The sequence below is a fragment of the Rhincodon typus genome, chromosome 9 (assembly GCF_021869965.1).
Source record: "Rhincodon typus isolate 14 chromosome 9, sRhiTyp1.1, whole genome shotgun sequence".
Taxonomy (NCBI): domain Eukaryota; kingdom Metazoa; phylum Chordata; class Chondrichthyes; order Orectolobiformes; family Rhincodontidae; genus Rhincodon; species Rhincodon typus.
Genome location: NC_063340.1, coordinates 19728603 through 19742721, shown reverse-complemented (window position 1 = coordinate 19742721; position 14119 = coordinate 19728603). Strand labels below are relative to the sequence as shown.

At 41.0% G+C, this 14119-nt stretch overlaps 1 protein-coding gene and 1 pseudogene across 1 annotated transcript in view; one reads left to right on the top strand and one right to left on the bottom strand.

Moving 5' to 3' along the window:
- The window catches only part of sos1 (son of sevenless homolog 1 (Drosophila)), a 216869-nt gene that overhangs the window by 121223 nt on the left and 81527 nt on the right, over positions 1-14119 (top strand). The window lies entirely within an intron of this gene.
- On the bottom strand, positions 7238-7430 carry LOC109922883 (annotated as a pseudogene).

Sequence of the window (14119 nt, the reverse complement as noted above, 5' to 3'; positions counted from 1 at the left end):
CCTCAGATAGCACCTTCCAAATACACGACCACTTCCATCTAAAAGGACAAAGGCAGCAGACATATAGGAACACCATCACCTCCAAGTCATTCACCAACCTAACTTGGAAATAGATCGCTATTCCTTCACCGTTGCTGGGTCAAAATCCTGGAATTCCCTCCCTAACGGCATTGTGGGTCAACGTACTGGTGGACTGCAGCAGTTCAAGAAGGCAGCTCACTATCACTTTCTTGAGGGCAACTTGGGATGGGCAAGAAATGCTGGCCAGGCAGCGACGCCCACATCACAAAAATGAATAGAAAAAAAACGCACTATCAACTTGCTGGGAGGTTACCATTGACCAGAAACTGAACTGGACTAGCCATACAAATATAGTGGCTACAAAAGCAAGTCAGAGCCTAAGAATCCTGTAACACATAACGCATCACCTACCCACCACCTAGAAATCATCAGGAGTGAGATGAAATGCACCCCACTTGCCTGAATGAATCCAGATCCAAGTACCCTTGAAGCTTGACACCATCTAAGTAAATCAGCCAGCATCTATTCACTCCTTCCATCACTGACACTCATTAGCAGCAGTGTGTGCGATCTACAAGATGCACTGTGGAATGCTCCTCGGCACCTTCCAAGCTCAGGGCGACTGCCACCTAGAAGAGCAAGAGCAACCGATACATTGAAAAGCTGACGCTTGGAAGTATGCCTCCAAGCCACTCACCATCCTGACTTGGAAAGATATCACCACTCCTGCTGGCTCAGAATCCTAAAACTTCGTCTCTTATGACATTGTGAGTCTACCTACACCAAATGAACTGCAGTAGTTCAAGAAGGCTGCTCACTATCACCACCTTCTCAAGAGCAACTGGAGATGAACTGCTGGCCCAATTAGTGATGCCCACACCCAATAGAATAGATTAACTTGAAAATATACTCTGTAGACAGATACAATATGGGCTTTACAAAGGGAACAGAATAATCATCAGAAGTGAAAATGTTTTCCGAACTGTTGGTAGATCATGTGTGTTTTTTTAACAGCATGTATTGCCATTTTGGGTTTTTGATTTTTGGGTTATTGAGAAATATGGGTTTTTCTGAATATCTAAACTTTAATTATTAACTTGTAAGCATTTATGTAGCCACAGGGGATTTCATTTAATGCATACTTTGAAGCCAAGCTTGAGAATTAATGATTTTTTTTTTTGTCAATATTGGTGGGTTTTAAGACCAAACGAGACAAATTCCAGTTTGGAAGGTCAGGAGAGGTTAATTTTAGGCTGAAGGGAAACACCCGCAGATGAGAGAGTGATTTGTTTTTAGCTTGGCATTAAATTTTGGGCAGTTTTTTGAAGGCCTTGGATGAAAGTGGCCATATGGACCAATGATCATGAGAAGGGAAGGATATGGCGAAATTAGATTGCATGACAGTGAAGAGTTACTGATAATCCCAACACTTCTGGCTTGAGACTAAACCTTGAACAGGTTACTTAAAGCAGAGTACTTTCAAGCCCAGGGGCATAACAACTCCAGGTAGAACTTATCTGTTGTTCCAGTTTCTAAGTTGAAGTTTCAAGTCCGTTGTGATTATCAAAGTGTTAAATATAGAAAGTTTGGTGTGAGTACTTGTGATCTTTTGGGTACCATATAAAAGTTGTTTTCTTTTCAATTTAAGAAGGAATGTTTGTGTTTTTTGGAATCATACTTTTATTGTGTGTTTAAAAACTTTGAATTTGGCTTATTCTATTTTACGTTCATTTCTTTTGTTAATGCAATTCTGTTTTATTACTGAAGCAAAATCTATAGCATTGCACGCTCATCTTTCAGCAAGAACCACTTAGTTCATTTTTTGATTTGATTTTCACCCTGGGATCTGACTTGTGCAGTAATGACGTTAGCTTCAGTCATAATGCATACATGACAGGCCAGTCAGTTTTCTTCTGTACTGCAACCATTCTATGGTTATGTGACATGGATGCTTACCGTTTGTCATGCTGGTGAGTAATGGACTTGTAAAGTCAGTTTCTGATTATTAGTTGCTTCTTGTTTATTCTGCAGAATTTCATTGCACTTCCATCAAGCCGATGAAGGAATCTCCTCATTTGGTCTCAAAAGAATTCTGTCAACTACATGGAGTCTTTTTTTGTATTCTTGTCTCTTTTTAGTAATTCCATATCAGGGATCAGTTTCTGTCTTCGAAATTTTTGTGCGCATTACACTCTGTTCCTCACTGTCAGTATGGTTATAGTGGGTTGCGTGTTTTATGTGTTTGTGTTGTGTAATAACTGTGAAAGATGCTTGAGAAATGGAAAATGGTTATTTCAATAATTGAAATATTGGGGATTGAACCCCAACTATTCACAATATATGTTAATGGTTTAGATGAGGGAACGAAATGTAATACCTTCAAAACTTTCAGGAGGTATGGCTGGGTGGAAGGGTGAACTGTGAAGAGGATGCAGAGATGTTGCAGTATTTTGTTTTGGACAGGCTGAGTGAGTGGAAAAATGCATGCTAGTATAATGTGCGATAAGTGAGGTTATCCACTTTAGTAGAAAAAATAGGAATGTAGAATATTATTTGAAAGGCAGTAAATTGAGACAATGTTCAACGGGCATCCTTGTGAACCAGTTACTGTAAGTGTGTGCAGGGCTGCAGGCAGTAAAGAAGGTAAACTGCTGCTGGGTTTTATAACAAGAGGATTTGAGTAGAGGAACAAGGAAATCTTGCAATTATACAAGGCATTGGTGAGGCAATACCTAGAATATAGTGAGCAGTTTTGGTCTCTTTATCTGAGGAAGGATGCTCTTGCAATAGAGGCAGTCCAATGAAGGTTTACCAAACTGATTCCTGGGATGGCAGGACTGACGTAGGAGGAGTAATCGAGTTGGTTAGGATTGTATTTAAGGGGGTTTAGAAGAATGGAGGGGGAAATCTCTTAGAAACTTATGCAATTCTAACAGACTAGACAAGTTAGATCCAGGAAGAATGTTTCCAATGATGAGGGATGTCCAGAATGAGGGGCCACCTTTTTAAGGGTAAGGGATAAACCTTTTTAGGACCTGAGATGAGGAGAAATTTTTTCACCCAGAGAATGGTGAGCCAGTGGAATTTACTATCATAAAGCGGTTGAGGCCAAAACACACTGTTTTCAAGAAGGAGGTAGATATAGCTCTTGTGGCTAACGGGATCAAGAACATGGGGGAAAGGTAGGGTTAGGGTATTAAGCTCGATGATCAGCCATGATCGTAATCAATGGCAGAGGCTGACGTGCTCCATTGGCCTGCTCCTGTTCCTATTTTCTGTGTTTCTATGTTAGGTGAGGCAGAATACTGCACAGTGGAAACTGTTATATTGCTACTTAAAACAGGTAAAGCGATTAAAATATCCAACTGTGTGTTTTGTTTTCTGCTTAATAGGAAATTTGCAAGAGCTTGAAATAAAAACTGATACTCATCAGCATTTGGGCGTGGGCCAATAGGGGTATGGAACATGGATTTGCAAAGATCAATCTCACTTGTTCAATTTAGTGTGAGGACCCCTGCTTTTCCTGAAGCATACTGACAACCTAGACTTCAGTGTACAAGGGACAGTTTCAAAAGTCGTGAATGACACAAAACTCAACCACAGTGAACTATAAGGAATAAAGCAAGCAAACTCACCACGCTACCTCTGCTGAAGCTGCTACATAGCCACCATGGCCAGGAGGAATGGAATGGACCCACAAAGTCGTCGCTGCTGAAGCTGCAGTTGCCATAGCCACAAGGAGCAGACAGGATCCACCACACTGCTGCTGTTGCAATAGCCCCTTGTAGTTGCCTTCATCCACTGTAGGCCCAGAAAGAAGATAAGGTGAAGTTTCATATGAAGCATAAATGAAGAAATAAGAAGGATGCAGCCAGATGCATGATATTGCATGAAATGAATCAAATTGGATCAATACTGACCTCTGTGCTGGGGACCTCTGGAGGAGGCAAAGTTAGATCATCTGGCTGAAGATTGTTACAAATGCTTTAAGACTTTAGCTTTTACTCAATTGTGCTAGGCTCCTCCATCATTGTGCATGGAGATATTTATGGACGTTCCAGATTTAGTGAGTTGTTTAATTGTCCACCACCATTCCTTACTGAATGTAGTACAACTGCAGAGCTTTAATCTGATCCATTTTTTTTGGAATCGCTTAGCTCTGTCTATCACTTGCTGCTTGTGGTGTTTGGCACGCAAGTAGTTCTATTTTGCAGCTTCACCAGGTTGAAACCATTTTTAGGGATGCATGATGCTGTTCCTGACATGCTCTTCTGCATTTTTCTTGGAACCATCATTGATCCTTGACTTGGGATTAATACTTGAATGGAGCCATGCCTGGCTATGAGGTTATGTATTGTGTTGGAGCATGATTCTACTGCTGATGGCCCATTGTGTCTTGTGTATGCTCAGTCTTTCATTACTAGATCTGTTCAAACTCTATCCCGTTTAGCACAGTGATAGTGCCACACAACACAGAGGGTTTTCTCAATGTGAAGATAGAACTTCATCTCCGTAAGGACTGTGCCCATGGTTAATCCTACCAATTGGAATGGACAGATAGATTTGTGACAGGCAGGTTTGTAAGGATAAAGTTAAGTATGTTTCTCCCTCTTTATTCCCTCAAAACCTGCTATGTTGTTTTGCAGGAATATCTTTTAGGACTCAACCAGTTCAATCAGTAGTGCTACTGTTGAGCCAGTCTTGGTCGTGAACATAGAAATCTTCCATCCAGATTACATTCTCTGCCTTGCTTCCCATAGTACTTCCTCCACTGGATGCTTAAAATGGATGCTTAAAATTTAGCAGCTGAGGGAGGACAGGACATGGTGATTAGCGGTTTCCTTACCCATGTTTGACGTGATGCAATGAAATTTCATGGGGATCTGGAGTTGATGTTGATGACTCCTAGGATAGCTCCCACCTGACTCTATACAGCGTCACCACTGTTACTGGGTCTGTGCTGGTCATTGTTTGACTTAATTCCAAATTTTTAAATCAAAGGCTTCATTTGCCCTCCGGTGAGTGTCAAAGATTCTCCCTGGCGTCCTGACTAATATCAATCTCAGTCAAAATCACAAAAAGTAGTCTGATTGACAGACTATAATTATCACATTGTGTTTTTTGGGGAACTTGCAATGCAATTAGCTGCTGAGGTTCCTACATTCCAACACCTTTTTTTTAGGAGAAATAACTTAATAGGCTGTAACATGCTTTAAGAGGCCAATGGTTGTGAACAGTTCATTGTAAATGCATATGTTTTAACTTGGGAATTTTGACATGAAGTTAAGATTTCTGGTATTTTTTTTCTTAAATGCAGTGTTTTGGCATGACCAGCGTTGCATTTCATGTACAACACGTTCCATTCACTTGGATATTTTGTCTTGATTCATTTTTTTTTAATTTTGAGATTTATGTGGCCGCCTTCCTTCTCGTAAGATGTTATTAATTGACAAGTCGGATCATAGACTGAAATCGAGTTTGACAGATTGGATGTCGTTTTGATTTTGTTTTAACAATACGGATTTTTACTTAGACATAGACATGCAATGTTGTAGCTTTTCATTTAAGCAGAAGATATTAATCAAAAGAAATGAAGATAAAACAGAATAAACTGATCTATTTATGTAGATCGCAAACTTAAGTACTTTACAAACCCAGTGAAAGTATACTGCCATTAATTCCAAAACAGACTCTTATAGATTCCAGAAAATAGCAATTGTGTAGGACTCACACCAGAGAAATATCTACAGCATTCCCTCCAAGGCTAAAACCTGAGCGAAATATTTGGAGATCTGGACTGCGCAAATATCAGGTTCACTGCACAACTCCCCAGTTGAGTCCATGGGAATTGAAACCATGGCATTTGGTGTTGACTTGGTTGTCTAAGCCCCCAGAAGGATAGTATATTTAGCTACCAGTTCATCTATGGGCCCCATTCAAGAACTTGCCATCCTCTGTTTCAACTCTTCCAAGGATCCAGTCACAACTCGGGGTTTGGTACATGACTTTGAGTATGCTCACATGCTGATGGGCCCGTATATCTGGTTGTCAGACTTCCTCTAAGTTCTCGGATGTTTTAGTCTGGGGTATGAGTGGCCCACTTTTCGAGAGTTGCCATGAGAAAGAACAGTTGAGAATTTTCAATTTGTGATGATTTGTACTGGCACTGAGAGATGTATATGTTTGGGTCTTTCTTCCCCACATTGGCCTCCAGTGATCCAAAGACTGGAAGATTTGGAGCATTGATTGGTCACTTAGTGTTACACAGTGAAGATGTGCGCTCCCTCTTGTGGTTTCCCTGATACATTGGATTATGAATTGATTTCATTAACACTGATACTGAACTACTTTTGAAGTCACCTGTTAAGGAAGCTGCGCTAGTCATACAAAACCTTTTGCAATCTCTTCACAGGGAGATGCTGTGTGGTAGTCTGTAATGTAAACCCACTATTGTTTTAGTTTCCCTCAAATTAAAATTATCTAACCAGAGGAGCAAACTTTGTAACTTTGCATCTTCCAAATTAACTTAATTCACAGACGCTTCCTTCATGTCTTGACATGCAGCAGCAGCTTTCTGCATGCTTAATTTTTCTTAGTATTTTAGGTCTGTGTGTTGTCACAGAATTACAGAATTTTGCAACACAGAAGGAGGCCCATTGTGGCCATTTGAGCTTTGTCAATGCGCAATGCACCTAGTGCTGTTTCCCCTGCCTTCTCCCTGTAATCCTTATTATTATTGATAATCCTCAGATAATAATCCTAATCCCTTCAGAATGCTTCAATTTAATCTGCCATCACCAATTTCAGGTGGCATGTTCTAGATCTTAACCACTGTTTTCGTATGAAAATGTTTCTTCTCGCCTGCTTTGGTTCTCAGAAGACATTCAATAATAATCACAGGATGCTGGTTAGAAATATTCAGAATTTGGTGCATTTACCATTCTCTTCTTTTAAATTGCACTGTTTCTCATTTTCCTTCTCATGTTTGTAACTTACACAGAAGCCTTCAGCTCTGGCATTTAATTTACACTTGTGCCTTTTGTAAGCTAACTTTGTTTTAACTGGCACTTTAAGCTGGCATGGTGAAATGCAGCTATGTAAAGGTCCTTTCGGAACTTGATTTACAGATGATATGTCGCAAACTGTTTAGGGCAGCATGGCTATTCTTGTTGATGCTGATTGCTTTATAGGATGTTGCTGGCATGCATTGACCTGCTCACTTTTTGAGAACAACCACCACTCCTTTCCCATCAGCTCTGCACCTACAATTTGGAGGTGTAAAGTCCATTGTAACGGAAAGAGTTTCTGGACTTCAGATTGTTGGACTTGGTGCTATAGACCTACCGGTTCATTATAATCACAAAACTGGTGCAATTCCAGATGACCATCCATTGAAGGTGAGCTGACATTTCCCCCTCTTCTCTTGCCGCTGCAGTAAATAAAGTAAAACCAGTGATGTGTATACTTTCTGCATTACATTTCTGTTACTTACTGTGTGTTCCTAAAATTGATTTTAGGTGGTGTGTTGATAGTTTAGATCTTTTGAAGCTTAGCTAGGTCAGCATCTGAGGAAGAGTCACCAGACCCAAAACGTTAACTCTGATTTTTTTCTTCACAGATGCTGCCAGACCTGCTGAGCTTTTCTAGCAACTTCTGTTTTTGTTCAGGGTTTACTGCGGTTAGGCATACTTCTTGATTATCTGGAATATTTCACCAACTAGCACTCTCCTGATCCCATTGGTGCCGGTTAATAAAAAGTTTACTGTACTTGCTTTAAACCCTTTTTGCAGTGAGTTCATTTGTTTTCTTAATCACTTGTGCTTTTATTCATGGTATTTGGTTGTTCTACATTTGACTTTGTGTTCATGTATCTTCAAGGTCCTCAAAACCACTTTTGTTTAACCCTACGTGCACTACCAACACAATATCTCTTCCTGCCCATTTCACTCAGGCTTGTTGCCTCTCCTAAGTGTGCAGATGTTTACTGTCCGCTTCATTGAGTGCTGTGCCTGACTGGACAACCTGGGGTACAGTTGCAAAGTAAATACTGGATAGTAATCCAAAGGCCTGGACTAATAATCCGGAGATAGGAGTTCAAATCTCACAATGGCAGATGGGATTTAAATTCAGTTAAATAAATCTGGGATTAAAAACCTTTTCAGTTCCAGTGACCAGATTGCACATAAAAGCTTATCTGAATCACTAATACCATTTAGAGAAGGCTGTCAACCAGCTTTACTTGATCTAGTCAATAGTATTTCCAGAACCATAAGCAATATGATTTGATTGTTAATGACCTAGCAAATCACTTAGTTGTATTTAAGGTGGCTCACCACCAGCTTTTCAAGGGCAAATGAGCAAACAGCAGTGAAAGCTGGCTTGGGCAGTGATACCAATATCCCTTGAATGAACATTTTAAAGAAAATGTTATATTGTTTTAAGAAATGAAGCTTCCTGTATATCATCAGGCTATTCTGAACTGATGATTGATGTGAATGTTTTTTTTTATATTAGTAACATCTCCAAAAATATCTATGCACTTGAATGTAAAGTACGAAAAAACTTAGTTATGTGTCTTATGAATTCAGTATTGCTGAGAAATGTGATATTCCTAAATCAAGACAGACAAGTTTCCTTAGAATATGACCGTACAAAGATTTGTGTGTTCAATAATTGCCTACTATTTGTAGTGGGAAGAAATTAGGTCCTCAAGAATTTAATAACAGAGCTAAGTGAATATAGATAAGATAATTTCCAAAAGAACTGACTTGATTGCATTCTTAATTCTCAAGAAAGGACTTTGGGAATTAATTGGTCAAGGAACAAGGCAGTTCAAAAGTTGGGTGGGAGTGGTGTCGCGTCTCTCAAATGGAAGGAATTCAAGGCCGAACCTGGAGCAGAAAGGAGGGGATGACTCACCTGACAGAATCTGGAAGAAATGAGGAAAGAGTTGGAAAGACTGGAGTTTTAAGAAGGCCTAGACTTTTGCTTGCTTTGGCAGCTGCGCTGGATGAGAGGCACATTTGATTCGTGGGAAAGGATTAGTAGCCAGAGTAGCAAACTCCTTGACAAGGTTATGAAAAACACAGTTAGGTTAGAATTGTGCTGTTGGGACGCTGTAGGCTCATATTTTCTGGGGATGTTGAAGAAAAGCGAATGATGTTGCAAATCTAGAGCTTAATATGTTTAGAACTCCATAGATGTGCTGGCCATGGAGTTCAAGAGCAACAATGTTTTTTTTTTATTACCCATCCCTAATTTCCCAGAGGGCAATTAAGAGTCAACCCCATGGCTGTGGGTCAGGAGTCACATGTAGGCCAGACCAGGTAACGATGGCAGTTTCCTTCCCTAAAGGACAGTAGTGAACCAGTTGGGATTTTCCTGATAATCGACGATGGATTCATGGTCATCATTAGATTCTTTAATTCCAGATATTTAGTGAATTCAAATTCAGCCATCTGCCATGGTGGGATTTGAACCCAGGTCCCCAGAACGTTGTCTGGGTCTCTGAATTAACAGTCCACTGATGATACCACTAGGCCATCACCTCCCCTTGATTGCTCTGTGACAATCTGGTGATTGGAAATCCTATTGGTCTCATTGTTTCCCATAAGTCAATTAAGTACCAGGTGTACAAAAGAAGCATGAGGCGCGGGATTTCTGGAGGGTATCCCAGTCACAGGAAGAGCTTATAACTGGGCTAATAGCTGATCAAAAGATGCAAACTCCATTTTTATTGTGTGTGTATATATTTTGCTTATATACTTATAAGTTATATAAGTATATAACTTTAAGTACATACACAAGTGAGCATGCTCATACTACTTTGTATATGTAGAAAAATCAAAAAGGAATGAAACAAAAATAAATTGCCGGAAAAGCTCAGCAGGTTGGCAGCATCTGTGGAGAGAAATCAGAGGTAATGTTTCGGGGAAGTGACCCTTTCTCAGAACTCGGATTCCTTTTTTCAAAAAAGGAATGAAATCGACAGTCAGCTGATATCTATTTAGGAAACAGCAATGGCAGATACAGCCCTGCTCATTTTCTGAAAAGACCTTGTCTATTTACCCTATCCATGCCCCTCATAATCTTATAAACCTCTATAAGGTCATCCCTCAGCCTTTGACGGTTCAGGGAAAATAGCCCCAGCCTATTCAGCCTCTCCCTATAGTTCAAACCACCCCCAAACCTGGCAATATCTTTAATTCTTTTCTGAACCCTTTCAAGTTTCACAACATCCTTCCTATAGCAGGGCGACCAGAATTGCACACAGTAATCCAGAAGTGGCCTAACGAATGTCCTATACAGCTGCAATATGACCTCCGAACTCCTATTTTCAGTGCACCATCCAGTAAAGGCAAGCATACCAAATGCTTCTTCACTGCCCTGTCTACCTGTGACTTCACTTTCAAGGGACTATGAACCTGTACTCCAAGGTCTCTTTGTTCAGTTACACTCCCTAGGCTCTTACCACTAAGTGTATTAGTCCTGCCCTGATTTGCCTTTCCAAAATGCAGCACCTCACATTTATCTATGATAAACTCCATCTGCCACTTCTCGGCCCATTGGTCCATCTGATGAAGATCCTGTTGTACTCTGAGAACTTTCTTTGCTGTCCACTACATTTTAGTGTCATCTGCAAACTTACTGACCATACCTCCCGTATACACATCCAAATCCTTGATATAAATTACAAAAAAAAGTGGACCCAGCACCAATCCTTGTGCTACATTGCTGGTCACAAGTCTCCAGTTTGAAAGGCAACCCTCCACTCTCTGTCTCCTACCTTCGAGCCAGTCTGTATCCACATGGCTAGTTCTCCCTGTATTCCATGTGATCTAACCTAGCTAACCAGTCTACCATGAGGAACCTTGTCGAACACTTTAGTGAAGTCCATATAGATGTGTCCACTGCTCTGCCCTCATCAATCCTCTTTGTTACTTCTTCAAAAAACTCAATCAAGTTAGCGAGATATGACTATCCCTAATCAGTCCTTGCCTTTCCAAATACATGTAAATCTTGTCCCTCAGAATTCCTTCCAAAAACCTGCCCACCACCGATGTCAGGCACACCAGTCTATAGTTCCCTGGCTTTTCTTTACCACCTTTCTTAAATAGTGGCACCACATTAGCCAATCACCAGTCTTCTGGCACCTCACCTGTGGCTATCCATGATACAAATATCTCAGCAAGGAGTCCAACGATCGCTTCCCACAGAGTTCGAGGGTATACCTGATCAGGTCGTGGGGATTTATCCACCTTTGATGCACTTTAAGCCACCCAGCACCTCCTGCTTTGTAACAGGGACATTTTAAGATGTCGCTATCAATTTCCCCACGTTCTATATCTTCTATATTTTTCTCCAGATACACTTTGATGCAAAATACTCATTTAGTATCTCCCCCATCTCCTGTGGTTCCACACATTGGCGGCCCTGCTGATCTTCAAGGGGCCCCTATTCTCTCCTTAGTTACCTTTTTGCCATTAATGTATTTGTGGAATCCCTTTTGGATTCTCCATAACCCTATTTGAGATCTCCTACAAATTTGTTTCTCCATTTCCGGCTGACTATTGAGGGTTCTATAGTACAATCCCAATAAGGTGATCATCCCTTTCTTACTTCTCAGTTCCCAGGAATATCCTCCCTAAGTACAGCTGTAATGTTATCCCTAAACAAAAACACCACTCCCCCTCCTCTCTCGTCCCCTTCTTTCTATCCTTCCTATAGCATCTATACCCTGGCACATTAAACTGCCAGTCTTATCCATCCCTGAGCCACGTCTCTGTAATTGCTATGATATCCCAGTCCCATGTTCACAACCGTGCCGAGTTCATGTGCCTTACCTGTTAGGCCTCTTGCATTGAAATAAATGCAGTTTAATTTTTAAGTCCTAACTCGTTCTCTGTGTTGTTCCTGCCTGCCCTGACTGTTCGTTTGATTTGCTCCTATCTCCAACTATACTAGTCTCAGACTGATCTCTTTCCTCACTATCTTCTTGTCTCCCCCCGCCATTACTATTTTAAATCCTCCTTAGTAGCTCTCGCAAATCTTTCCCGCTAAGGTAATCGTCCCTTTCCAATTCGAGTGCAATCGTCCTTATTATACAGGTCACTTCTACCCCAGAAGAGATTCCAATGATCCACAAATGTGAATCCTTCTCCCTTGCACCAGCTGCTCCTCCATGCATTCATCTGCTCTATCCTCTTATTCCTACCCTCACTAGCTTGTGGCACCAGGAGTAATCCAGATATTACTACCCTCAAGGACCTCCTTTTTAAATACCTGCCTAATTTCCTATATTCTTTCCGCAGAATCCCATCCTTTTCTCTTCCTATGTCGTTAGTTCTAATGTGTACGGCAACCTCCTGCTGGTCCCTCTCCCCTTTGAGAATATTGTGCACTGTCTTGGAGATATCCTTGATCCTGGCATCAGGGAGGCAACACACCATTCTGATTCCTCGCTGTCAGCCACAGAAGTGTCTTCTGTGCTCCAGACTAGTGAGTCCCCTATCACAATTGATTGCTTGGAACCTGACATTCCCATTGTTACATTTGAGCCAATCTCTGTACCAGAAACCTGGCTGGCTGTGCTACATTTTCCAAAACAGCACACTTGCTTGTGATGGGGATAGCCACAGGAGACTCCTGCACTTGCTGCCTCCCTCTCCTACCTTTTCTGGCAGTAAACCATCTACCTGACTGTATATCACTGGTTTTTCTCCCTTCCTACAGCTGCCATCCATCACACCCCCAAGCTTCTGGAAATTCCTCATTGCCTCTGACTGTTGCTCCAACCAATCCATGTGATCCGATAGGATTCTCAACCAAACCCGCTTCCTGCAGACATAATCATCAGTAACATGGAAACTTTCCCTAATCTCCCACATCCAACAGGAAGAGCACATCACTCTACTAAAGGCCATGTTTGTAACTTAACTATCTACAGATCCAGAAAACAGCAGTCTTACTGCCCAAAAAAACACTGCTCCAGGCTAACATAATACCTATATTTTATATTTTTATAGTTTAATCAAGAGACTTCTGTGGGTGATCCTGGTATTTTTGAAATCTTGCAATTGTTGCTGAAGACCGCTTACCTAATGTTTGTCCACTGTACCTGTATGTGTAATATTCCAGTTGTATTTGGGTTTAGAGTATTAGCTAATTTCATACTTGGCTTTTCATTACTTCTGGAGTGAAAATACTATTAATAGTGAAGCAGCCTTTTTGCTGTAACTTCATATACTTTTAAACCAGCAGTGGTTCCAAACTCTCTCGTAATGGTGAGGAGGAGGTTGAATATATAGCTCAAATATTAGCTCAAATCCAGGGGTCTCAAATTCTGAGTTCCAAGTTGCAGTGCTACGTATCCAAAGGGAATGTGCTTTGGCTGTCTTTACGGAGGTGATTGCCTAGTGGCATTATTGCTGAACTGTTAATCTAGAGACCTAGATAATGTTCTAGGGACCTAGGTTCAAATTCAGAGTGAAATTTGAATTCAATAAAAATCTGGAACTAAGAATCTAATGATGACCACGAATCCATTGTCGATTGTCGGAAAAATCCATCCGGTTCACATTGCCCTTTAGGGAAGGAAACTGCCATCCTTACCTGGTCTGGTCTACATGTGACTCCAGTCCCACAGCAATTTGGTTGACTCTTAACTGCCATCTGGGCAGTTAGGGATGGGCAATAAATGCTGTGAATGAATTTTTAAAAATTGCCTTGCAGCTGTTGATTTTCTCAACCACTCCCACACATCAGCTTTACTTAACAAAAAAGTTGTCTTTATTCCAAACATTTCCAAAGTATGGCACTCATCTTTGGACTTGAGGATGGGTGGGAGTGAGCGTTTAATTGGAAAGCAACTGCCACCATGACCATTGTCATATTTGACTTAACACACAAAGCTGAGTACTGCCAAAACTTTCTGTTACCCAAGTCATCCTGGAATATAAAGATTAACTTGAAGCACTTTTCTGTTGTCTGTCTCTCTGTCTCTCTGTCTCTCTGTCTCTCTGTCTCTCTGTCTCTCTGTCTCTCTGTCTCTCTGTCTCTCTGTCTCTCTGTCTCTCTGTCTCTCTGTCTCTCTGTCTCT